Source organism: Pristiophorus japonicus, chromosome 15, assembly GCF_044704955.1.
Source record: "Pristiophorus japonicus isolate sPriJap1 chromosome 15, sPriJap1.hap1, whole genome shotgun sequence".
Lineage (NCBI taxonomy): Eukaryota > Metazoa > Chordata > Chondrichthyes > Pristiophoridae > Pristiophorus > Pristiophorus japonicus.
The window spans coordinates 170632470-170658107 of NC_091991.1; the positions used below are offsets into that span (position 1 = coordinate 170632470).

The following is a 25638-nucleotide window of genomic DNA, read 5'->3' on the forward strand; positions in this document are numbered from 1 at the left end:
TTAGGACAGAACTGCGACCAAAAGCTTGGTCAAAGAGGTTAAGGAGAGTCTTAAAGGAGGAGAGAGAGAGAGAGAGAGGGAGAGTTCCAGGGCCCAGGCAGCTGAAGGCAAGGCCGTCCATGGTGGAGCGATAAAAATCAGGGATGTACAACTGATGGAAAGTACACACGGGAGGGGTCTATGGTTTCACCGAGTGTGCTTGAGCTCGATAAGTGTATGTGTGGATCGGAGAAGTTTTAGATTTTTTTTCCTTCCCGTTTCTATTCTAGCGTGGCGGCAGCCTCCCGTGGGGAAATTCAGTCGGCCTCCTGAGCTCCCGCCCGAGGGTGAGTGTGCACCGCCACTTTTTAGTGCCGCTCTCTCACCTTTGGCCGTAAAAACTGAATTTCTGACTTTGAGGCTGTACCCAACGCTCAGCGGTAAAATCAGGCACTCAGGTGGTGACACCGCCTCAAAAAACGGTGGGACCGAAATTCGACCACAAAGTCTTTCTCCTTCCTGCTTACATGGTGCCATGCACCATCTCTGGTTGAGCCGTGGGAGGCAGATGACCTAATTCCAGGCTTCCGACAATGACATTCTATCCAACCAACTGATGTAAAGTACACAAGGGAAGGGGGTCTATGGTTTCACCGAGTGTGCTTGAGCTGGGTATTGTGATGCCGCCTTTGATCATTCGATGCATGTCATCGGATCAGCGAGATTATTCCTAGACATAAAGGCCGCCTTGTGGGTTTCGCACCTCAGCTAATGCTTTCAGAGCATTAGCCCAGGTCACAGCCGCTGAATTGCACTTCTCTACTGTCCTTTCACCACTTTGGTCTTCGCCTGGGCCGGAACTGGGAGTGAGGATTTGTAGCCCGCCGTCCTTAGCGTCACACGCAACATTCCTCTGCTCCAGTAGAGCCCAAAGGTGCAAACAACCATTCACTACTGTAAAAATACAATATATTTAATGCGTAACACAGATTGACTCTGATTGTCCAAATTGGTGACTGGGAAGTTTGAAACGGTCAATGCGACCAGCCAGCACGGACTTGCACTCCTCACAATGTTCAGGCTGGTTTTCTTTGTGCTCCGTATGTTTGATTGTCCAGTCTTTACTATGACCAGCTGGCGGTTACTGTGGCTGAGAGAACTACCACCAGCCATTCATTTACCCCAATTACAGAGTATGCCAGTTTTAATGGCGTATAAAAGTAAGGAAGTCCTGCTACAACTGTACAGGGTATTGGTGAGGCCACACCGAGAGTACTGTGTGCAGTTTTGGTCTCCGTATTTAAGGAAGGATATACTTGCACTGGAGGCAGTTCAGAGAAGGTTCATGAAATTGATTCCTGAGATGAAGGGATTGTGTTATGAAGAAAGGTTGAACAGGTTGGGCCTGTACGCCATTGGAGTTCAGAAGAATGAGAGGTGATCTTATTGAAATGTATAAGGTTCTGAGGGGGCTTGACAGGGTGGATGCAGAGAGGATGTTTCCTCTTGTGGGGGTATCTAGAACCAGGGGGCACAGTTTCAGAATAAGTGGTTGCCCATTTAAAACAGAAATGAGGAGGAATTTCTTCTCTCAGAGGGTTGTAAATCTGTGGAATTCTCTGCCCCAGAGAGCTGCGGAGGCTGGGTCATTGAATATATTTAAGATGGGGATAGACAGATATTTGAACGATAAGGGAGTCGAGGGTTATGGGGAGCGGGCAGGGAAGTGGAGCTAAGGCCAAGATCAGATCAGCCACGATCTTATTAAATGACGGAGCAGGCTCAAGAGGCCAAATGGACTACTCCTGCTCCTATTTCTTATGTTCTTATGTAATCCTGAGTTCCGTTAGTTCAGGTGAACTACTAAGGGCTCCAAGAGTATAATTCATATTTTGCAGCCAATGAAGTGTAGTCACTGTTGTAATGTAGGAAATGCAGCAGCCATTTGGCACAAAGCAAGCTTCCACACACAGCAATGTGATAATGACCAGATAATTAGTGATGTTGGTTGAGGGATAAATATTGGCCAGGACACCGAGGATAACTCCCCCTGCTCTTATTCAAAATAGTGCCATGGGATCTTCTACCTGAGAGGCAGACGGGGCCTCGGTTTAACGTCTCATCTGAACGATGGCACCTCTGACAGTGCAGCGCTCCCTCAGCACTGCACTGGAGTGTCAGCCTGGATTATATGCTCCGTCTCTGAATCCCACAAGCTGCTGGCTCAGAGGCTACCACCGGGCCAGGGCAGACATCTGTATGGGAAACGGACAGGAAAGAAGAGGAAATGCTTGAGGCGTTGAGATTGAGACCACTGTGAGGTGAACCAGGAGCCTTACACTTTAAAAAAAAAAAAAATCTCTGTATATTCTGCAATGTGATCCTCAGTTTATTTTGTTGACCCCCTGGATAGAATCCATAGCATTGCACTTTAGTAACTCAGATCTAGTGGCGGCGGGTAGTGGGTGGGGGGGGGGGGGGGGGGGTATTTATCCCCCTTCTTTAGAGCCCTTTACCGTGGGGCAGTAAGGCCTTTCCGACCGGGGGCAGGCGGAATTGCCCCCGGGCGGTGGGGGGGGGAGTGGGTTTCCGCCGCGCTCCGTGTTTCTATCAGGCCCGGCCGCTCTGACCCGTTGTCGGGCACGGGCCGACCCCTCACCCCTTGACGACGACCCGCGGGGGAAATTGCCCCGTGGGAGCCCAGCCACCGCCAGCCGGTGCCACCGCCGGCTCTGCGCCACCGCGGCTGCCATTTTATTTTAATTGTCGGCCGTCTCTGCAGTCGGGACGGATGTTGCTACGCCTCAGCATGACGCGCCACGCCCCTCAGTGCGGCGCTGATGACACCGCCCGCCTTCCGCCCCGCTCCCAACTCACTTCTACCCCCCCCCTCTACCACCCTAAATACCGCCACCACAACGGCTTTTTCCGGGGAAAGTGAGCAATTTCCCACCATTCCAAGCCCCACGGATCCCAGCGGTAACTATCTATCTAATTCCAATTATCCACCCCAAACGGGGTGAAGGGCAATTTCAACCCCCAGAGTATACATTTCATCGAAAAGATTATTGTCCCCTTGCTGTGTACTTTGCCAGTGATTGAGTTGATTTTTTTCCCCCTAATCTCTGTTTTTAAAAAAAAATGTTTTTAACATCATTTTAATCAGAATTAGTCTGGTGTGAGGCTCACTCGACCATGCACCAACCGTGGCTGAGGGCCACAACCCTTCTGTCTCCCAGCCACCTACACTTCCCAGAATGGCCCTGTGCTGACTAGTTGGCAAGGACCCCGGATGCCACCAGCTGTGTGGCACAATGACTTGCCGCGTTCCGTCAACCTGTTTCTGATCCAGTTTGTAATAAGAGTATGTTATATTTGCTACTGTATTAAACCAGATGATTTATTTCAGTGGGCTTGCAATCTGCTGCCCTTGTCACAAATGAGCCAACCTCGTTTGCTGCGCGATGGATTTTTCTAGTCAGCTCCCTGCTACCATGAACTTTGCTCCATTCAGTGCATTGGGTTGGCAATTTCTCTCACCACGCACCTCTCTTCATCTCAGTCAGTTTGCAACTGGTCTTCTTTATTCCCCCTCCCCCCCCCCCCCCCCCCCGTCTCACCCCCCTGGATAAAACCTCATCGCTGCCATTGTCGTGACCTTAACAAGTGTGGGAGATGAGAAAGGAACCGTCAAGAATTCAGTCGTGTCGTCATTCTATTTCTGTGAGTGAGTGTAGTTCATTGAATGTCAAGGTCGTGACCTTGACAAGTTTACATAGGATTACACAGGATATACGGCACAGAAACAGGCCATTCGGCCCAACCAGTCTATACCAGTATTAATGCTCCACTCGAGCCTCCTCCCATCTTTCTTCATCTAAATCTATCAGCATAACCCTCTATTCCCTTCTCCCTCATATGCTTATCCAGCCTCCCCTTAAATGCATCGATACTATTTGCTTCAACCACTCCCTGTGGTAGCGAGTTCCACATTCTCACCACTCTCTGGGTAAAGAAGTTTCTTCTGAATTCCCTATTGGATTTCTTGGTGGCTATCTTATATTGATGGCCTCTAGTTATACTCTTCCCCACAAGTGGAAACACTCTCTCTCTATCCACTCTTTCATGATTTTAAAGGCCTCTATTAGGTCACCCCTTGGTCTTTTTTCAAGAGAAAAGAGACCCAGCCTGTTCATCCTTTCCTGATATGTATACCCTCGCATTTCTGGTATCATCCTTGTAAACCTTCTCTGCACCCTCTCCGGTGTCTCTATATCCTTTTTATACGTTTGGGAGATGAGAAAGGAAGAGACAGAATTCAGTCAGTTGGGTCATTCCATTTCTGAGAATGTGTGTGAGTCAAACATCTCCTGTTTGGCGACCTGGCCTTCCTTGGGTTGAGACCTGCAGCTAAATATCTGTCTTGTAATCAGGGCTTTGAGCAGATCAGTGCATTTGGTTCTCAGGAACTGATCACTCTCTCATAAGGCAATCCTAGTTTTATGTATTTAAAAAAAAAAAGAAAAACAAAAGTTTAGATAAACATCAAGCTGTGATTCATGTTTATGATTAAAGTGCTTTGACACTACAGCACTAAGTTCAGAGTTAAGTGGAACCAGAACCCAATATCTGCCATTGAAACAAATTTCTCAGCTACACTGGAATGGCTCCTGGGGTTTGCAATTTCCCCCAGGTCAGGAGCTAATTGGTTTAATGCCAATTTTTCAATTGATAAATCCGCTATCACTCAAGAGATGTTCTTTCCTTGCAGACGGAGAAATAAGAATGACATATTCTTATATTTGCTAATAAGCAATTTATGCTGCAGTGGTATGTATGTACTATGCCCATGCAGCAGAGCTTGGTCTCCAGTCGTCTTGGATCTCCTTGCCACTAGACCAAGACCTAGCTCTGTCAAGCCCGTGTGGTGGCTGGTGTGCAACGGCCACCCCGCGTTAAAAGAATTCATGCACAGGCATCTTCCACTCTTCAAAATGAAGTTCGGGACCTGGAACGCCAGGTCCCTCATGGAAACACCTGAGAGTTTTTTTTTGGTGTGGAAGCAGGTCGACCTCCGGAGGGGCTGCCTAATGCTATACTACTACCATACTATTCTAACACAAAGGCAGCACTCATTAAACCCTTGGTTTGTTTACACATCTGTAGTGGTTTTTTTCCAACTCTTTGCGCTTCTTATCAGAGTGTTGGTGCATGCAAAGAGGGACCTCTGGGAATGTTCAGCAACTCAGTCGGTGTGTGGAAGGTAAAGATAGGTTACCCTTCAGTGTGGGGCCCACAACACCCAGTTGCAATGAAGGGTCCCACATTAAAGGTTAATATAATTTTCTACTTGCTTTGGATTCGCCAGATTCACAGTTTTTATTTATATTGTTGGTCATCACCATAGGTGGTCCCTCGTATCGAGGATGACTTGCTTCCACGCCAAAAAGGGATGAGTTCACAGGTGTGCCAATAAAGGACCTAATATTCCAGGTCCCGAACTACATCCTGAAGGGTGGAAGATGCCTGTGCGTGGATTTTTTTTAACATGTGGTGGCCGTTGCACACCAGCCACCTCACGGGCTTGACAGAGCTAGGTCTTGGTAGAGCTCGGTCTTGGTCCAGTGGGAAGGGTTAACCGAGACGATTGGAGGAGACCAGCTCTGCTGCACGGACCTAGTGCGCACAATATCACAGTATATTGTTGGTATATTGGTGGTATATACTTATACAACACAGTATACAGAAAGACCAATATTTCCTGATTTGGCTGCTGATGAAACTTGCTTTTAAATCTTAGCCTCGACAAATCAACATGAACGTTGAATTACATTGAATATACAGCATGGAGATTTGGCCCATCTGGTCTGCCATTTATGCTCCACATGAGCCCCCTTCCACCCCTCTTCATCTAACCCTATCAATCTAACCTTCTATTCCTTTCTCCCAATTCCTCATGTACTTATCTAGCTTCCCTTTAAATACATCTGTATTTTTTACCTCAATTACTCCTTGTGGTAGCGCCTTCCGTATTCTGACCACTAAAGACATTTCTCCTGAATTCCCCTTTGAATTTATCAGTGACTATCTTGTATTCAAGACCCTAGTTTTGGGCTACCGCACAAGTGAAAACATTTTCTCTACATTTCTCTACATATCAGGTCAGCCCTCAGCCTTCTCCTTTCTAGAGAAAAGAACCTCAGCCTGTTCTGATAAATATATCTTCTCAGTTCTGGTATCATCCTTGTAAATCTTTTGTGCACCTTTTCCAATCCCTCTATATCCATTTTATAATATGGGTGCCAGAACTGTGTACAGTGCTCCAAGTGTGGTCCAACCATGGGTTACATTTGCCCTCGGGGTAACATGGGGTGTCTGGACCAGACCTGGGGAGGTGGAGAAGATCATTTGGGGGGTAGAGAATAAAACCAACCATCTGGGGTGGAAATTCAGTTGGAGGCTTCTTAGGCCGCTAACAGCGGCAGGTCAGTAAGTTTTGCGCCAGGAAATGGTTTGCAACGGCAGCCAAAAAAATTCCATTGCTGCGCCCCGAGAGTGTGGCGGAGCACTAAGGGAGGTGTCTCTGAGGGCACTAGACCGGGTGAGCAACTGAAAATCCCTTGCTAAAGAGTCGGCTTCGGAGCACCTTAAGAGAGGCCTCCCTGGTTTGATTATGAGGAAAGGTTACATAAACTAGGCTGGTATTTCCTGGAATATAGAAGGTTAAGGGGTGATTTTATTGAGGTTTTTAGCATTTTGAAAGGTATAATGTATGCCCATGTGAGTATGCTCACAGGTTTCAACAAAATAGTTGTCGAGCTGTTGCTTAAGTTTGTGGTAAAAAGTTAATTTGTTTATTTGTCAGTTTTAGTGCCCCCCGTTATTAAGAGGGCACTTGATTTACGTTTCAACTAAACATAGTTGTAGACTGGGTGATGTGTAATGAGAAAGGACTAATTAGCAATCTTGTTGTGCGAGACCCCTTGGGGAAGAGTGACCATAATATGGTAGAATTCTTTATTAAGATGGAGAGTGACACAGTTAATTCAGAGACTAGGGTCCTGAACTTAAGGAAAGGTAACTTCGATGATATGAGATGTGAATTGTTTAGAATAGACTGGCGAATGATACTTAAAGGGTTGACGGTGGATAGGCAATGGCAAACATTGAATTTGGCAGTTGGAGCCTGCACCCAACGCCTGGCGGTAAAATCAGCACTCGGGCGGTGACACCCCCTCAAAAACGGCGGGACCGAATTTCCACCCCTTAGTTTCTTGCCAGCCAAGGGTATTAAGGGATATGGAGCTAAGGCACGTGGATGGTGTTGAGATACAGATCTCATTGGATGGCGGACCAGCTCAAGGGGCTGAATGGTCTACTTCTGTAAGGTCACTCAGTACTGCACTGAAGTGTCGGCTTAGATTATGTGTTCACATCGGCTTGGACCACTCATATATAGGTTTATACTGTGTTTGCGTGTGATATTGGGGTGGGGGAAGTGAGTGGAGATCAGTGTTGTATTAATGCTGTAGGTTGATATCTCAAGATACGATTAATGTCAGTTGTAATTACACCCTACAGCAGTAGGTTAATGTGAATCAGCTAGGGAAAGTTTAACATAATCCTATCAGCACGCTGGATTGTCAAGGGAAAGAAAGTGATTTGATTCGGCTTTCAAATACTTTCCTTTAAACTATATGCAAAGTAGATGTATCCCGTGACCAGGATGTACTGCACTGAGCAGTTGATAACTTGTTTGAGACAAACTTTGTCTTTTCTCATTAAAAAAAAATTACAAGCTGTTAAAGAAGGAATTTGTTTTAAATTACAGTATTCCAAAAATCTGCCCCAATGTGTGTGTGTGTGTGTGTGTGTGTGCGCGCTCATCATCATCATCATCACAGGCAGTCCCTCGGAATCGAGGAAGACTTGCTTCCACTCTAAAAATGAGTTCTTAGGTGACTGAACAGTCCAATATGAGAGCCACAGTCCCTGTCACAGGCGGGACAGACAGTCGTTGAGGGAAGGGGTGGGTGGGGAGTCTGGTTTGCCGCATGCTCTTTCCGCTGCCTGCGCTTGATTTCTGCTCGCTCTCGGCAATGAGACTCGAGGTGCTCAGTGCCCTCCTGGATGCACTTCCTCCACTTAGGGCGGTCTTTGGCCGGGGACTCCCTGGTGTCGGTGGGGATGTTGCACTTTATCAGGGAGGCTTTGAGGGTGCCCGTGTAACGTTTCCTCTGCCCACCTTTGGCTCGTTTGCCGTGAAGGAGTTCCGAGTAGAGCGCTTGCTTTGGGAGTCTCGTGTCTGGCATGCGAACAATGTGGCCCGTCCAGCGGAGCTGATCAAGTGTGGTCAATTTCCCATACCTCGGGAGCCTCTTATCAACAAGAACAGACATTGATGACGAGATTCAACACTGCCTCCAGTGCGCCAGTGCAGCCTTTGGCCGCCTGAGGAAAAGAGTGTTCGAAGACCAGGCCCTCAAAACTGCCACCAAGCTCATGGTCTACAGGGCTGTAGTAATACCCACCCTCCTGTATGGCTCAGAAACATGGACCATGTACAGGGGACACCTCAAGTCACTGGAGAAATACCACCAACGATGTCTCCGCAAGATCCTGCAAATCCCCTGGGAGGACAGGTGCACCAACGTTAGCGTCCTCGACCAGGCCAACATCCCCAGCATTGAGGCACAAATACATGTTGCATGTATGTAGCACATAGTTACAAATGTCCCAACGCACTTCACAGGAGTATAATCAGACAAAAGCTGACACTGAGCCACATAAGGAGATATTGGGGCAGGTGACCACAATGTTTGAGGGAGGGAGGTTTTAAAGAGTGTGTTAAGAGGATCTGTACTTAACTCTGGAATCAATTGGAATAGTTTTTTGGGGATATTTATATATAAAATAATTGAACTCGTACTCTGTTGTGAAAAAGTTATTTTGAGAACGAAAAGTCACCAGATTGCTTAACCACAAACCAACTTTCAGTGCTGTGGCCAAAGAATTCCTGGGGGCGGGAATTGGGAAAGAACTGATTCTGATTGCTATGTTGCACTATGGTGGAACAGTGACATACCAGCCACATTACCAGAATGAATGACACCCATTGTCTTCCTCTCTGCCGCAGAGATCACACAGCTGGTCATCCTTGGGTATTTTTGAGATGTGTTTGCTATTTCTGATATCCAGCATCGCTGTGTGCTCAAATTACTGTGAAATTGTTCAATTGAAAATAAAGCAATGTTTCATCCACTGTGCTATTATTTAAAGAAATACTTGCATCTATATAGCGCCTTTGAAAACCACAGGATGTCCGGGATCGCTTTACATCCAATGAAGCACTTTTGGATGTTGCAATGTCAGAAGCGTTGCAGCCGATTAGTGCACAGCAAGCTCCCAAAAACAGCAGCGTGATCTGTTTTAATGATGTTGGTTGAGGGATAAATATTGGCCCCAGGGCACCGGGGCTAACTCCCCTGCTCCTCTTAGAAATAATGCCCCGCGAGTTTTGACTCTTGCCCGACCCGTCCGCCCTGAAGCTGCCCTGCAGTGAACGTCTGGAAAATCAGGCAGTCCAATGATACTGACAGCAGAGAGGAAAGCAATTCCGTTTAATTTGTTTTGCGATTTTTGATGTGGTGGCGTGGGCTATGGATTGAGAATGTTTTTGTGGGATTTTTTTTTAAAAGTCCCCCAGCCCTCAGCAGTCTCTCGGAGCGCTCCCAGCCCGGCTCTTTAGCTCGGGAGTTTCCCATAATAGCGCGTTAGGAGAGGTGTACAACGCCTCCCTTAGCGCTGCGTCCCCTGACTCGGGGCCCAGCTGCCCAATCTTACTTACTTACTGAGGCGCAAACTGTTCCCGCATGCAAACTTTGTCGCCATTACCACCCCAAAAACGTCAAAGCTGTAAAATCTAGCCCCTTCTAACAGAAATTACTTGGTAGGGCTTCAATCTAGCCGAGCAGTCCCAGTGGATGGGCACACAACTGTCCTGTGGCTGACTGCACAGCTAACTCTCCCGGTGAAACAAGGCGTCCCGCAGAAACACAACTTCAATTCCTTTGAAGTTATGCAGAAACAGACAGGCAATAGATCACTGCCCCTCTCATAATTACGAGATCCGCAACGGATTGGGACATGACTGGGGTTATTCTGTCACCTCTCGCCACCGTGAAGCCACTTTGCAGCGATTGTGAACAGCGGCAGTAAACCTACTGCCTCATTACAGTAACGGGCATCTTGTGGTTTGTATAGCGCCCTGAAGCGTTTGTTGAGTTTCTACTTCTGAGCTCAGTGCCAGGTATTATCCTCTGCATACTTTATGCCTGGTGCAGTGAAATGAAAGGAATGCTGTTGTCTCTGAGCTTGAGCAGGGCGTGTGGCTGCCTCGGAGAGTTTTAACTCTTCAAGGGGACCGATGGAATCGAGACTATCATGTTACCCGTGACCTTCCCCGACAGGCTGCCCGGCATCTGTCTCCCCGACCTTGACAACAGTTCCACTCGGCCAAGTGTCTGCGGTTACCGTCAGTCACTGAGCACAGCTCTCGCTCGCTTACACTCCCAATTGCCAAGTTCCAGGAATTTAAATGTCGTTGGATAAGCTGGAGCAAACTCCCAACACCTTCGCGCCCCAACTCGCCCTGCACAATGTTGACCGAACGCCAATGCAAAAAATTGCGCGGTAAGAACTGTACAGGTACAACGTCTGAAATCTGGAATCCTCTGGACCGAGTCCGTGCCGGTTTTTGGGTTTCGCTGGATTTCAGACAAGAAAATTAATAGTCGGGAATCCTCGGGACCGAATCCGTGCCGGATTTGGGGTTTTGCCGGATTTCGGACTTCGCCGCCCACCGATCCTTGCCGCTCACCAAAATGTCCGGTTTTCGGACAATTCCGGTTTTCGGAATTCCGGATTTGGGACGTTGCACCTGTACAGTGAAAATACTAAACATCATACATCTTTCTAAAGAAATAAATGACCAGAAAACAGAAAGTGTTACTTTGCTGTGCCTACATTAACCATACGTATGCAGAATCATAGTATGACGGAGTGCAGAAGGAGGCCATTCGGTCCATCGTGCCTGTGCCGGCTCTTTGAAAGAGCTGTCCAATTTGTCCCACTCCCCTGCTCTTTCCCCATAGTCCTGCAAAATGTTCTCCTTGCAGTATTTATCCAATCCCTTTTTAAAAGCTATTATTGAATCTACTCCCTTTCAGGCAGTGCATTCCAGATCACAACAACTCTCTGCGTAAAAATATTGCTCCTAATCTCTTCTCCCCCCCCCGCCCCCCACCCCGTTCTTTTGCCAATGACCTTAAATCTGTGTCCTCTGGTTACTGACTCTCCCACTACTGCAAACGGTTTCTCCTTATTTCTTCTCTATTAAATCCCTTCATGATTCACTGGAAATCGTTCAATCTCCTTCCTCACCCAGGTGCACACTGCGGGTTTATCGTGTAGAACTAACACATTCTGAATCGCAGCCAACTCCCGAGTCTAGTTAAAAGTGTAAATCCAGTTAAGAAAGGTAGACTTCGCAATGCACAATTAAAATTGCGAGCTAATTAGTTGCAAAAACTCAGTCATTTTCAGGGATCTGTTTATAGCCAGTGAGACTGGAAGGCTGATATTTATAATCGCACAATTCCATGAAATAGATTGAGGATATAGAATGCAGATGTAACTACCATGACCGGTTCCAGTTTAGCTTACTTAGCTGCAGAAATCTTCAAGCTGTAGCCAAGTTGGCTCCAAAAAGGGATCCAGCTCCAATCTTAAGTTTACCCAAGCATCATATAACATGCCTATTTTAAAGTGCAGCATGCCATGTGACCGAGTGAATGATAATCAAATCAAGCTAACAATTACTACATACTGCGTGACTCTTCACTTCCTATCAGTCATTTGAGGAATTGCTAAAAGAACTCTAACCTCCGAAGTTAAAACTGTTTTTGGGGGGGGGGGGGGGGGGCTCTGTAATCATTCACAGTTCTGTTATGTTCTGTACATATGTCGGCAGTCCAAGTATGACACGGCACACAATGTCTGGTGTAATGTGCCTGCCCCAGCATCTTTGCCACAATTGCAACGCATTTTGTATCAATTTGGGGAAATTTGAAAATAATGCCTCTCTGGTTCTGACTGGGACTCCAATCTTAAGTTTATCCAAGCATCATGTAACATGCCCATTTTAAAGTGCAGCATGCCATGTGACCGAGTGAGTGATAAGTGAGTGTGGCTCAGTTGGCCGCACTCCTCCGGCCTGTGAATCTGCAGCATGTGGGTTTGCGTCCCGCTCCGGAGACTTCAGCACAAAATGCGGTCCTCTGAGGTCAGACTTTAAACCGAGACTTTGAAAAATAAAAATAAGCTGGAATTTGTTTTACTTCCTCTAATGTTGTTGGAATGATAATCCATCACATTGCTGTTTGTGGGAGCGTGTCGTGCCCCTCAGCTGGGCGTGAGAGATCGCACGGCACTTCTTTTAAAACGAGCAGGGGGAGTTCTCCCTGGCCAATATTTATTCCTCGAACAACACCTAAAAACAGGTCATCTTATCACGATCACATTGGTGTTTGTGGGAGCTTGCTGTGCGCAATTTGGCTGCTGCCTTTCCTACATTACAACAGTGACTGAACCCATAAGCCGCACCATTGGACGTCCTAAGGTTGTGAAAGGCGCTATATCAATACCATTCTTTCCTTTCTTTCACTCCAAGGAAATAATTAAATTTCCCCCTTCGTGATGTGACCCAACTGAAGACTGGCATTAAAAAAAATTTGTATTAGCTTGACTTCTTACGGTTTGCATCCATCTTCAAAAGGCTGGCTCCCAAATCCGAGAACACCTAACTTCAAAAAGTTGTACATCACCAGTAGTAATTGGGTTGCAATGACTTGTGGGCTGTTCCAATGTTCCTGGGTTCTGATATTCACACCGAAAGCGTGCCATCCATTCTGCCCCTAAACCTTTGCCCCTCTTGCGCTATCCTACAATTTCCCATCCTTCCCTGGAGGACCTTCCATGCCCCTTGGCCCCTAGCCTTTGGATAGCTCGGCAGTTTTGTGTGCATGTATATTCGTTCTCTGGATGCGGGCAAAATGGCATTTATTGCCCGTTCCTAAGTTGCCCTGAGAAGGTGGTGGCGGGCTGCTTTCTTCAGCAGCCGTGTTTTGTAACCAAGAGGGCATCAAGAGTTAACTTTGTGTAGTGTGGGACTGGAGTCACGTGCGGGCCGGGGGTAGGGGGGGGGGCGGTGGGGGTTGTGAGCAGGATCACTTTCCTGAAGAGTAGGGTTTTTATGACATGGTCTTTTTCAGCACTTACTGCAATGTATTTGCTTCATGCTTAAGAATTCATAGCAACACATTGCTATTAAGAACTAGTTGGTTTATTAGCAAAAGGTTTAACAATCACACTACACATTACCAGTTCAACTATTTTAGTTGTGCACTTTAAACAAATGCCTCCTGCAAGGGGGGGGGTCACACTCCAAAATATATTTTTTTCCAGTGCCCCTTTTTTTGGGGGGGGGTTGTTTGTTTTCGGGCACTAAAAACAGAAATTATACAAGTGCCCTACGACCACACTAGTCTGAAAACGCCCGATCTCGCCTGATCTCGGAAGCTAAGCGTTAGTACTTGAATGGGAGACATTACCAGTTCATCCACCAGGCTCACAGCCACCTGCCTCATCGTGGATCCCTCGAACTCAACTGGCTGGGGTTTTATTGAGTATTGTGAACATCACGTGACTGGCTCAGCCACTCCCAACTCAACAGCTCTACTCACACATGCATGCATGAGACCCACAACCTGTGGGTTATTAGCCCAGGACCATGATTACTATAATACCTTGTCTCGGACAGTTGTAGACACAAGCCCACTTGCATTCAGTACATTGTGCATCATTGCACTGTGACGACGCCTGCTCATCTTCTATACATAGTACTACAAACTCTCAGTTGCAGCCACATACCCTGGAGTTCAGTAATCCTACACTGAATAAGATTTTTGGCTCAGCCAATTGGCCTCTTCCCCTTCCCTGCACATTAATCGGCAGTAGCAAGAAGTGTTAGGTCTGCTGTAACTCTAGCATATGTGAAGCCATATTCACCGCGCTCCAGGTTACTGTTCCCTACAATGGCTCTTTGTTGACTACATCAGGTTGTTGGTTGAAACATGGTCTTAGATCTACACATATCCAACAAACTCGGCAGAATCAAAAAAATCCAGGTGGCTGGACACTTTGAATTTCAAAGCTAAATTACTCACTGCCAACCGACATATTTGTAAAATTTCGAAAAACAAGCCGATTTCTTGGTCAGTTCTGAATATACACAAGAGTTCATCAGGCAGAGTAAATGATACAATGATGAGAAGTTTTACTTCCTGGAAGAAAAGAAAATCACAAATTGCTGCGTTATTTATCATTAAAGACCGAGAAGCTGCCGGTTCCCCACCGACACCTGGGAGTGCCTGGCCCAAGACCGCCCAAAGTGGAGGAAGAGCATCCGGGAGGGCGCTCGAGTCTCATCGCCGAGAGCATGCAGAAACCAAGCACAGACAGCAGAAGGAGCGTGCGTCAAACCTGTCCCACCCACCCAGTCCTCCGACCACTGTCTGTCCCGCCTGTGACAGAGACTGTAATTCTTGTATTGAATTGTTCAGTCACCTGAGAACTCACTTTTAAAGTGGAAGCAAGTCTTCCTTGATTCTGAGGGACTGCCTATGATGATGATGGTCTGTAACCTGACTCTATGCCACAATCTAGTATTTGCTCTAATGGTGTGAAGCTGTTGTTATGAAGCATGAAGAAAATCAAAGGTTTATTTTTGCAGTGGTTCACACGCTCTCTATTAACAGGAGCAACAACTTGCATTTATATAGTGCCTTTAACAAAGTAAAACATCCCAAGGCACTTCACAGGAGTGTAATCAGACAAGTATTTGACACCGAGCCGAATAAGGAGATATTAGGTAACAGGTGACCAAAAGCTTGGTCAAAGAGGTAGGTTTTAAGGAGCGTCTTGAAGGAGAGTAGAGAGGCGGAGAGGTTTAGGGAGGGACTTACAGAACTTGAGGCTTGGCAGCTAAAGGCACGGCTTAGTAAAGGTCTCCCTAACAGCACTGCGGGAGCACCTTCACCTCGAGGACTGCAGCGGTTCGAGAAGGCAGATCATCACCATCTTCTCGGGGGGCGATTCGGGGTGGGCAATAAATGGTTGCCTTGCCAGCGACGTCTACATCCCATGAACGAACGAATAACAAAAAAAAAGTAGGTTTTAAGGAGTGCCTCAAAGAAGGGAGAAAAGTGTAGAGGTTTGGGGAGAGAATTCTAGAGCTTAAGGGCTTTGGCAGCTGAAGGCATACAAGGAACTGAAAAGGAGATGCGTTGAGTGTTTCTAACGTGGGTCGAACTTGGGGAGAAAAAAATGTAATCATCCTGTAACTAAACATTTCGTCAATTGGTCAGAAAACTCCTAGACAGACTATTGTGCCGATTAGACTGAAACCACAATTATAAGTCCTGCCATTACATAAACGTGGCTCAGTGGGCAGCACTCTTGTCTCCGAGTCAAAGGGTTGTCATCGGCAGTCCCTCGGAATCGAGGAAGACGCCTGCGTCTGCGCACATTCTGAGGCTGAACTCCAGGATATAGTCGATGTATTCACCGAGGCCAAGGAGCTCCTCCCGGAATCGCAGTGTGAATCTCGTCCCCTACAAGGTGCAACGGACATGATCTTTGCAGCACGACAACTGCAGGAAAAATGGAGGGAGCAGCGCCAGCCCTAACACATGGCCTTTTTCGGTCTTACAAAGGCCTTTGACACTGTCGACCGTGAGGGCTTATGGAGCGTCCTCCTCCGTTTTGGGTGCCCCCAAAAGTTTGTCAACATCCTTCGCCTGCTCCACGAGGACATGCAGGCCGTGATCCTTACCAACGGATCCATTACAGACCCATTCCACGTCCGGACTGGGGTCAAACAGGGCTGTGTTATCGCTCCAACCCTCTTCGCAATCTTCCTCACTGCCATGCTCCACCTCACTGTCAGAAGGTTGTGGAATCAAATGCCACTACATGGACTTGTGCAGTGCTGAGGGAGTGCTGCACTGTCAGAGTTGTTGTCTTTGGGTCCTGTCTTCCCTCGCAGCTGGACATAAAAGATCCCATGGCACTATTTTGAAGAAGAGCAGGGGAGTTATCCCCGGTGTCAGGGCCAATATTTATCCCTCAACCAACATCACTAAAAACAGATTCATTTGTCATTAATAAATAAATGTAAGTCTTTCTTTCTTTCTTTCTTTCATTATCATACTGCTGTTTGAGGGAGCCTGCAGTGTGCCAATTGGCTGTTGCGTTCCCTACATTACAACAGTGACTACATTCCAACCTAATTGAGGGTTAATTTGGCGAGGGAACCACCTACAGTTTACACTGGCGGTGCCATTTGGAGCTCAAACTGCCATGAAACCAATTTGGAATCGATGTGACCTCGGCAAACCAGCATAATTAAAGCTAAAGTCTGCGTCTTACTGTTTCCAATACCGGGGAATGGAAAACGCTGAGCAATCCGACAAAATATCCAGCGGTGTTGGATTTCAAACACGTGTGCAACATGGGAACGCTACATACCAAGCTGAGCAAACCATTTTTGTTCTTTTCCCTGTTGTAGCAGTATGACCGCTTCCCTCAAACTCGTGATACGTTATAAATTATATTTATAGGTGTATAGCCTCAGCTAAAATAAAACGGGCAGATATGATAAATGGCGTGGATCAGTGCAATATGCAAATCAACTGAAGGGAAGTAATTCATGAGAAGTGGAAAGTTGACGTGGCCTATTTTTGCTACTTCCCTAGCAGTCGGGCTGTAGAAACTGCATGAGTAGCTGTATTATAGAGCTCTGGAACTCTCTCCCTAAACCTCTCTGACTCTCTACGTCTCTCTTTCCTCCTGTAAGATGCTCCTTAAAACCGACCTCTTACTATCCCTACAGTCCAACAGTGACTACACTTCGAAAAGTACTCCATCGACTGTAAAGTGCTTTAAGTCGTCCGGTGGCCGTGAAAGGCGCTATACAAATCCAAATTTTATTTTTATTTAATGTCTCCTTCTATGGCTTGCAATCAGATTTTGTTGTGAAGGACCTTGGGAAGCTTTACTCCGTTAAAGGCGCTATATAAATGCATGTTGTTGTTGTAGAGCTTGCAGGAGCCGCCCCCACAGCGGGCGAGCTAAATGTGTTTAGTTGTGGCTCAGTGGGTAGCACTCTCGCCTCTGAGTCAGAAGGTTGTGAGTTCAAGGCCCACTCCAGGAGCTTAAGCACATAAATCTAGGCTGACACTCCAGTGCAATGCTGAGGGAGTGCTGCACTGTCGGAGGTGCCGTCTTTCAGATGAGACGTTAAACCGAGGCCCCGTCTGCTGTCAGGTGGACGTAAAAGATCCCATGGCACTATTTCGAAAAAGAGCAGGGAAGTTATCCCCGATGTCCTGAGGCCAATATTTATCCCTCAATCACATCACTAAAAGCAGATTATCTGGTCATTATCACATTGCTGCTTGTGGGAGCTTGCTGGGCGTAAATTGGCTGCCGCGTTTGCCACATTACAACAGTGACGACACTCCAAAAGTACTTCATTGGCTGTAAAGCGCTTTGAGATGCCCGGTGGTCATGAAAGGCGCTATATAAATGCAAGTCTTTCTTTCTGGGTGCTATATGTGGCAGCTGGACACTACTTTGGACACACACCTTCTGGACACATTGACCATATCATCTCAAGAGTTGACGTGGGGAAAAATATAACCTGCCAGGAATATCCCAGTGGTTATCGTAGTGCTGCGGCTGTAAAATGGTTAACTACACAATACACGGAATGAAAAGCTCATTGATTCTTCTTGGATACATGATGTGCATGTTGACGGCCAAAGTGGCTTTTCCATTGGGCCATTTAGATATGTTCACAAATGTTAGAAAGATAAACATTTTATCTAGAAAAGAAAAGATTCTTTTCGAATCATAGATTAGTACAGCACAGAAGGAGGCCATTCGGCCCATCGAGTCTGCGCCGGCTCTTTCGAAGAACAATCCCGTTAGTCCCACTCCCCTGCTCTTTCCTTATACTCCTGCAATTTTTTCTCCTTCATGCATTTATCCAATTCCTTTTTGAAGGCTACAGTAATGTATGCACTTGTGTGTATGCTCACAGTTTTTGGAGCTGTTGCTACGTTCATGCCGGGGTGTCCACCGGTACGCTCGCGGCCTTCCACGAGAGGTGAGCGCCGGAGGGACTGGAGTGCATCATTGCCCCCGGCAACCAAATTTTAATTTGATTTAAGTTTCCATTAAAGTTTTATTTGGAAATTTGTGGGTCTAGTGCCCTTGCCAAAAGGGGACACTTAATTTAAAGTTTAAAATTAAAGTAGTTGTAGAGTTGTTGCACTGTGAGTGGCTTAGCCAGTCATGTGATGTTCACAAGACTCAATAAAACCCCAGTCCATTGGGTCTGGGTCATCCACGATGAGGTATGCAGTTGTGAGTCTAGTGGATGAACTGGTAACGTGTAATGTGATTGTTAAACCTTTGTTAATAAACCAACTAGTTCTTAATACAATGTGTTGCTATGAATTGTTAAGCAAAGAACCCATGAAGCAAATACATTACAGTTACTACTAAATCCGTATCCACTACCCTGTACCCACATAACTGTAATCCCTCCTCCTTGGAACGATTCTAGTAAATCTCTTCTGTACCCTCTCCAAAGCCTTCACGTCCTTCCTAAAGTGTTGAGCCTAAAATTGGACACAATGCTCCAGCTGGAACCAAACTAGTGTTTTATATAGATTAAGTATAACCTACGGCTTTTGTACCCTACGCCTCTATTTATAAAGCACAGAATCAATGTATCACATTTTTTTTGATACTATAGACGAAGGCTCAATTTTAATCTGTTTTGGCTGTTCCTTTACATGAACAGCAAGCACTGCAGGGACAGTGAAGGCCTGTGTACTGTACATCATTGTGAGCTGATAGAGGCCTGCAAGGTTATGAAAACATCGAGATGTTTCCACTTGCGGGACCAGAACTAGGAGGCCATAACTATAAGATCGTCATTAATAAATCCAGGAGTGAATTCAGGAGAAACTTCTTCTCCCAGAGAGTGGTGAGAATGTGGAAGTTGCTACCACAGCGAGTGCTTGAGGCAAATAGTATCGATGCATTTACAGAAAAGTTAGATAAACACACGAGGGAGAAAGGAATAGAAGTTATGTTGATGGGGTTAGATGCAGAGAGTGGGAGGAGGCTCGTGTGGAGCATAAACACCGGCACGGACCAATTGGGCTGCACGGCCTGTTTCTGCGCTCTGAATACTTTGTCGCTTTGTACAAGTTTAAAGAAGTTGTGAAACCCTTGGATTTGTGGATCACCGAAAAACTATGTTCTTGCGAGGGTTGAATTCTAGCCTATTTCTATAAAATATTTTTCTAAGTAGGGACGATCCAACTTCTGTGTTTAAAATGCCAAAGGTTAGAAGGTTGGTGAACTGTTAAGAGTCTGCTCTTTGTGCTTGTAACAGTACGTTGAATGAAGAAAAACCTGTATATTTTTTTTTCTCCCACGGGCAGTGACTTCTGGGCACTGGAGGCCCCGCGAGTGGCCATTCCACTTGTGTGTCTGCACAGACTATTTAATTGTGGGAGATCAGGTGGAAGTCCGAGTAATGGTGTGGCCGCCTGCCAGTATCCCATCAAAAGTGGGCACTTATGTGTGAGCCTATACAAGATTTTGGCCTCCGAGAGAAGGCAGATCACATAACATTGACAAAGGTGCACTTGCAACATGGATCAGTGGGTTAACAAGTGGGAACCCTGGTTGGTATTGATATTTTCCATCCCTCTGCAGCCTAGCAACATGAAGGCCAATTGCAGTATCCCAACCTCCTCAACGCTGTTATCCTAGCTGAGGTTAACTAATGTAGCTCAGCAATTGAACTTGGATCCCTCCCGGTCTATCCAGCTTTGTTAGACCACTAGTCCTTGCCGAGTTATCTGGCCTCAGCAGAGGAGACAGCAGGGACATTTAAACTAACCTCACGGGCCTGGGCAGGGGAAGGGAAATTCTGGTTCTGGTCATTTCACAGCACTTGCTGCTGGTAAAAAAAAAGGGAAAAAAGGAAAGACTTGCATTTATGTAGCGCCTTTCACAACCGTAAGATGTCCCAAAGCGCTTTACAGCCAATCAAATACTTTTGAAGTGTAGTCACTGTTGTAATGTAGGAAACCCAGCAGTACACAGCAAGCTCCCACAAACAGCAGTGTGATAATGACCAGATAATCTGTTTTTGTTATGTTAATTGAGGAATAAATATTGGTAGATTATAACGAATGCATCTGCTATAACTTCAGCCATCTCTTTTAATACCCTGGGATGCATTTCATCAGGACCAGGGGACTTGTCTACCTTCAGTCCCATTAGCCTGTCCAGCACTACTCCCCTAGTGATAGTGATTGTCTCAAGGTCCTCCCTTCCCACATTCCTGTGGCCTGCAAATTTTGGCATTGTTTTTGTGTCTTCCACTGTGAAGACGGAAGCAAAATAATTGTTTAAGGTCTCAGCCATTTCCACATTTCCCATTATTAAATCTCCCTTCTCATCTTCTAAGGGACCAACATTTACTTTAGTCACTCTCTTCCGTTTTATATATCGGTAAAAGCTTTTACTATCTGTTTTTATGTTTTGCGCCAGTTTACTTTCGTAATCTATCTTTCCTTTCTTTATTGCTTTCTTAGTCATTCTTTGCTGTCATTTAAAATTTTCCCAATCTTCTAGTTTCCCACTAACCTTGGCCACCTTATACGCATTGGTTTTTAATTTGATACTCTCCTTTATTTCCTTGGTTATCCACGGCTGGTTATCACTTCTCTTGCCGCCCTTCTTTTTCACTAGAATATATTTTTTTTGCGCACTATGAAAGAGCTCCTTAAAAGTCCTCCACTGTTCCTCAATTGTGCCACCGTTTAGTCTTTATTTCCAGTCTACTTTAGCCAACTCTGCCCTCATCCCACTGTAGTCCCCTTTGTTTAAGCATAGTACCCTCGTTTCTGATACAACTTCCTCATCCTCAATCTGTATTACAAATTCAACCATATTGTGATCACTCATTCCGAGAGGATCTTTTATGAGGAGATCGTTTATTTTTCCTGTCTCATTACACAGGACCAGATCCAAGATGGCTTGCTCCCTTGTAGGCTCTGTTACATACTGTTCTAAGAAACAGTCCCGTACGTAACTCCCCTGCTCTTCTTCGAAATGGTGCCGTGGGATCTTTTACGTCCACCTTAGAAAGCAAACGGGGCCTCTGACAGAGCAGCGTCCCTCAGCCATCGCATTGAAGTGTCAGCCTAGATTTTTGTGCTCAAGTCCCTGGAGTGGGACTTGAACCTACAATCTTCCATTTCAGAGGTTCAGGGTGCTACACCCAACACCTTGGCTGCCCGTGCAAACATCGCACCACCACACCTACGCTGCGGATATGCAGTCTCCAGAGAATATAACCGCTAGACCGGGAGAGGCATGCCGATCCAGGCTGACATGAACAACCTGCCACCAACCTGGCTCAAATCTAGAAGACCATTTTGGACCGTCAGCGATCTCCCCTCAGCCTTGATGACCGATGGCAAAATACTCAGAAGAACTGCTTCTTTACAGAGGACCCCACAGTACAACCTGAAGGATCAAACCTTCCTCGCAAAACAGTGGACAACCATCAACCGCCTCAGAACCGGTCATGGTCGATGCTGCCACCTTCTCCATAATGGAAGACTAAAGCAGCCCCCATCATGCGACTGTGGAGCTCCGAGTCAAACCCTGGACCACATCACTGAGCACTTCAGAGGAAATTTGGAGCAGCCTACAAGATAGCCACGCTGTTACACCGGAAGCTTTGGCCTGGATATCCAACTTAGATATTGATATCTGAGTTGATTTGTTTTGCTACTACCATATGAAAGCAGGAAAAGACCATCCTTAACTGTTCCATTTACTGAGCATTAGGCTCATGGGCAACAAATAGTGCATCAATAATTGGAGCAGCAATAATGATTGAACATAGGCTTGGATTCCCAGTGTGCCAGTTCTGTGAGAACTTTAGATAGATGGTCTCTTGGTTGTTGATGGTATTCCTTGGATGGATCACAAACAGTACCGTCCCTTACCCTGCTCGATAAATTAGAACCCCCCTCCCCCCATACACTGAGACAAACACACAATACTTTCAGAATTAATTTTGCTGCCCGATATTTAGGAGCTCTAAGTAGGTGTTCCTTGGATCTAATTGTGCCACTAATGGAGCTTTCGGAACCCCTTTGAGTGTTACACAAAGCAACTTTTTTTTCCCCTGTTGCATACATAATCAGTAACCGGTCATGGACAGAACAGGCCTGTGATTCATAATCCACTCGCAAAATGTTGCTTCTAATTAGTGAACATAATCGCATTCGAGCGAGAGTAGGAACGAAGCCAAGCCATTCAGCTCGCTGCATTGTTTAGCAATTGCACAGCCCTTTCCCATTGCCCTCACGCCTCAGTGCCAAGCCTGTGATTCCGTTAAGTCAAGGGTTTCTACTGTCCTGCGCCAAGAAATGACCCTTTCGCAAAAGCATTCGCTGGCGTCTTCTTGATAATAAATTGACGGTTTAATGACATTTCCCACACCCACCTGACTTGTCAACCAGTAAATTTGCTGATGCTCCACGAACCAAATCTGAACACATAACGACAGTCGTACAGGGCTTTGTCCCGCTTAGGGTTGGGATTGAGTCATTGAAGAGAAACTGTTTTCAATGGATGAAGGGTCGGTAACCAGAGGACACAGATTTAAGGCAATTTTCAAAAGAATCAGAGGGCAGATGAGAAAAACTTTTTTGCGCAATGAGTGGCTAGGATTTGGATTGCACAGCCTGATAGGGCGGTGGAAACGGATTCAATCGTAGCCTTCAAAGGGAATTGGATAAATACTTGAAGGAAAAAAAATTGCAGGGATATGGGGAAAGAGCGGGGGGAGTGGGACTAACTGGGTTGCTCTTCGAAAGAGCCGGCACAGACTTGATGGGCCGAATGGCCGCCTTCTGTGCGGCACTATTCTATGATTCTAAATCCTGTGGGATTGTCCTGGAGCCTCCAGGAATTCAAGATTAATGTCCGCGGCACTGCTGTGGACAACCCGGGAGAGAAATCGCATGTTGGACGACCAACGGCGGGAGTGGGGGGCGTGGGGGAGGTCACGTGATGAAACCTCCAGGCATACACCCAGCCCAAATTGGCAACCCTACACCAAGATATACCCTCCCCATCCCTGTCCGCTTCCTCTGTTGCAATCCCGATTACGGAGGAAGCTTTTCAAACAACCAAGAGTTAACAGCAATTGCAGGACTTTGAAAGTACAGTTTGCGTCTCACAAACGAGCTACTGTATTCGGCAAGCAGAGCACTGACTACAGCCAAACCAGCACAGTGCGAGCTATGATTCCTGCATTAACTTAGTCAGCCACTTTGGTGCCAATCATATTTATTATCTGATCCCAAAGTATTTTCCTGTGGGCAGTGTGTGTGCGTTTCCTGCAGTGCTTGCAGTTAAGAGTTCAGTTGGTGTTGCACACAGGGCAGAATTCAGCTCTGGTCGAGCACATGTTAATGGATAACAAGGCACTGTGGCCTCCTCAAAACCCTGGGCCACTGGCACAAAATGGAGCTTTTGTGCTCCCGAGTAAATGCTAATTGGCTTAATCGGATCATTCCCAGGCACATTGCTACATCCTGGGCTTCCGTAGAGCTGTGGTGACTTTATGGGCTGCTTTTGGCCAACTTGACCAAGTGTTGGGTCACCTGACCCAATATCTCCTTATATGGCTTGGTGTATCAAATGTTTGTTTGATGACGCTCCTGCGAAGTGTCTTGGGCCGTTTTACTACGTTGGAGGTGCTATATAAATGCAAGTTGTAGTTGTTCTTAATGTCTGTGCAGGGGGGAACGAATGCACTTGCTGTCAGCGTTGAGCTCTGCAGAGTAGAGTCCAACGGGAGGGATTGCCAGTAGAGCTCGCCACACCGCAACAAGAAAGTGTCCATCGCAACCTTGGAGGAGCAGCTTCTGCAGCAGTGGGACTAGTGTTACCGCTCTCCTTATCGCCTCCCTGACGGGTGAGAGAGCCTTTTTGTATGGATTTATGGGCTGCTTTGTGTTGTACCACTAAGAATGAAACTAAAATGATCCCTTAGCTGCTTTGTGTAGGACTTGGGTTGCTACCTCTGGCTGGTCATATTCCTGGAGGTTTCACCATGTGACCCCCTGCGCTCCCCCCATTGGTCGCCCGACACCTCTATCCTCGCCGTGCACCACCTTTCCACGGCCAATCGGAAAGCAAACAAACTCTTCGTTACCCATTTGGGAGCTCCATGACTGTCGGCCAAACAGCCTTTTCTTTTCCTTCGCCAATGTTTTTATAACTAATAAACAAAAGAATGGAAAGAATTTTTTTTTTTTTCTAACGCCCTAATGATTTTTCTCCCGGGTGTTGCTCCCAGCGGCATCCTGGTGATTAACCTTCAATTCCCGGAGACTCCAGGACAACCCTGGCGGATTGGCAAGCCCTTTGTCGGACCCTTACAATGAGCGGAGAACCTGGGCTGGATTCAGACCCAGAGAGCAGAACTGGAGAGAGAGAAAGAAAGATAGAAAGAGAAAGCGAGAGAGACAAAGAAAAACTTGCATTTATATAGCGCCTTTCATGACCACCGGGCGTTTTAAAGCGCTTTACAGCCAATGAAGTACTTTTGGAGTGTAGTCACTGTTGTAATGTGGGAAACACTGCAGCCAATTTGCGCACAGCAAGCTCCCACAAACAGCAATGTGATAATGACCAGATAATCTGTCTTTTTGTTATGTTGATTGAGGGATAAATATTGGCCAGGACACCGGGAAAAACTCCCCTGCTCATCTTCGAAATAGTGTCACGGGATCTTTTATGTCCACCTGAGAGGGCAGATGGGGCCTCGGTTTAACATATCATCCGAAAGAGGCAGATGAACAGAGACTACTGCTCATAGGCTGTTTAAGAATAAGTTGTTGAGGCCAATTCGTTAGATATATTCAAAAGGGAGTTAGATGTGGCCCTTACGGCTAAAGGGATCAAGGGGTATGGAGAGAAAGCAGGAATGGGGTACTGAAGTTGCATGATCAGCCATGATCATATTGAATGGTGGTGCAGGCTCGATGTTTCTATGATCCCTTTTAAAAAAAAATACATAAACATGTGCAGCTGCAGTAGCAAATGTGTGTCACTGAGATTTTAGATTGCTGGCTCCAACCTGCTTTGTTTGTGAATGAATTATGTGCGAGCAGGCGCGTTGAAAGGGCAAGTTATTAAATAAAAACGATTACACCCGTGTTCTGGAATTTCGCTTTCTGGGACGAAGTTTTTCTCGGTATCTGTCGCAACAGTTTTAGCATTGCCTGCTTGATTTACTGGAAAAGGAAGGTTTGAGTGAGGTCAGCACAAGTTGCTCGCTCAATGGGCAGCACTCACCCGCCTCTCAATCAGAAGATTGTGGTTTCAACATCCGCTCCAGAGACTTGAGCACAAAAAACT

The 25638-nt window shown here is 46.4% G+C and overlaps 2 protein-coding genes across 2 annotated transcripts in view; one reads left to right on the forward strand and one right to left on the reverse strand.

Annotated features, from left to right (window-relative positions):
* LOC139281246 (uncharacterized protein C7orf50 homolog) overlaps positions 1-25638 on the forward strand; it is a 435290-nt gene that overhangs the window by 315356 nt on the left and 94296 nt on the right. The gene's annotated exons all lie outside the window — the stretch shown is intronic.
* Positions 1-25638, reverse strand: part of gpr146 (G protein-coupled receptor 146) — a 97752-nt gene that overhangs the window by 14077 nt on the left and 58037 nt on the right. The gene's annotated exons all lie outside the window — the stretch shown is intronic.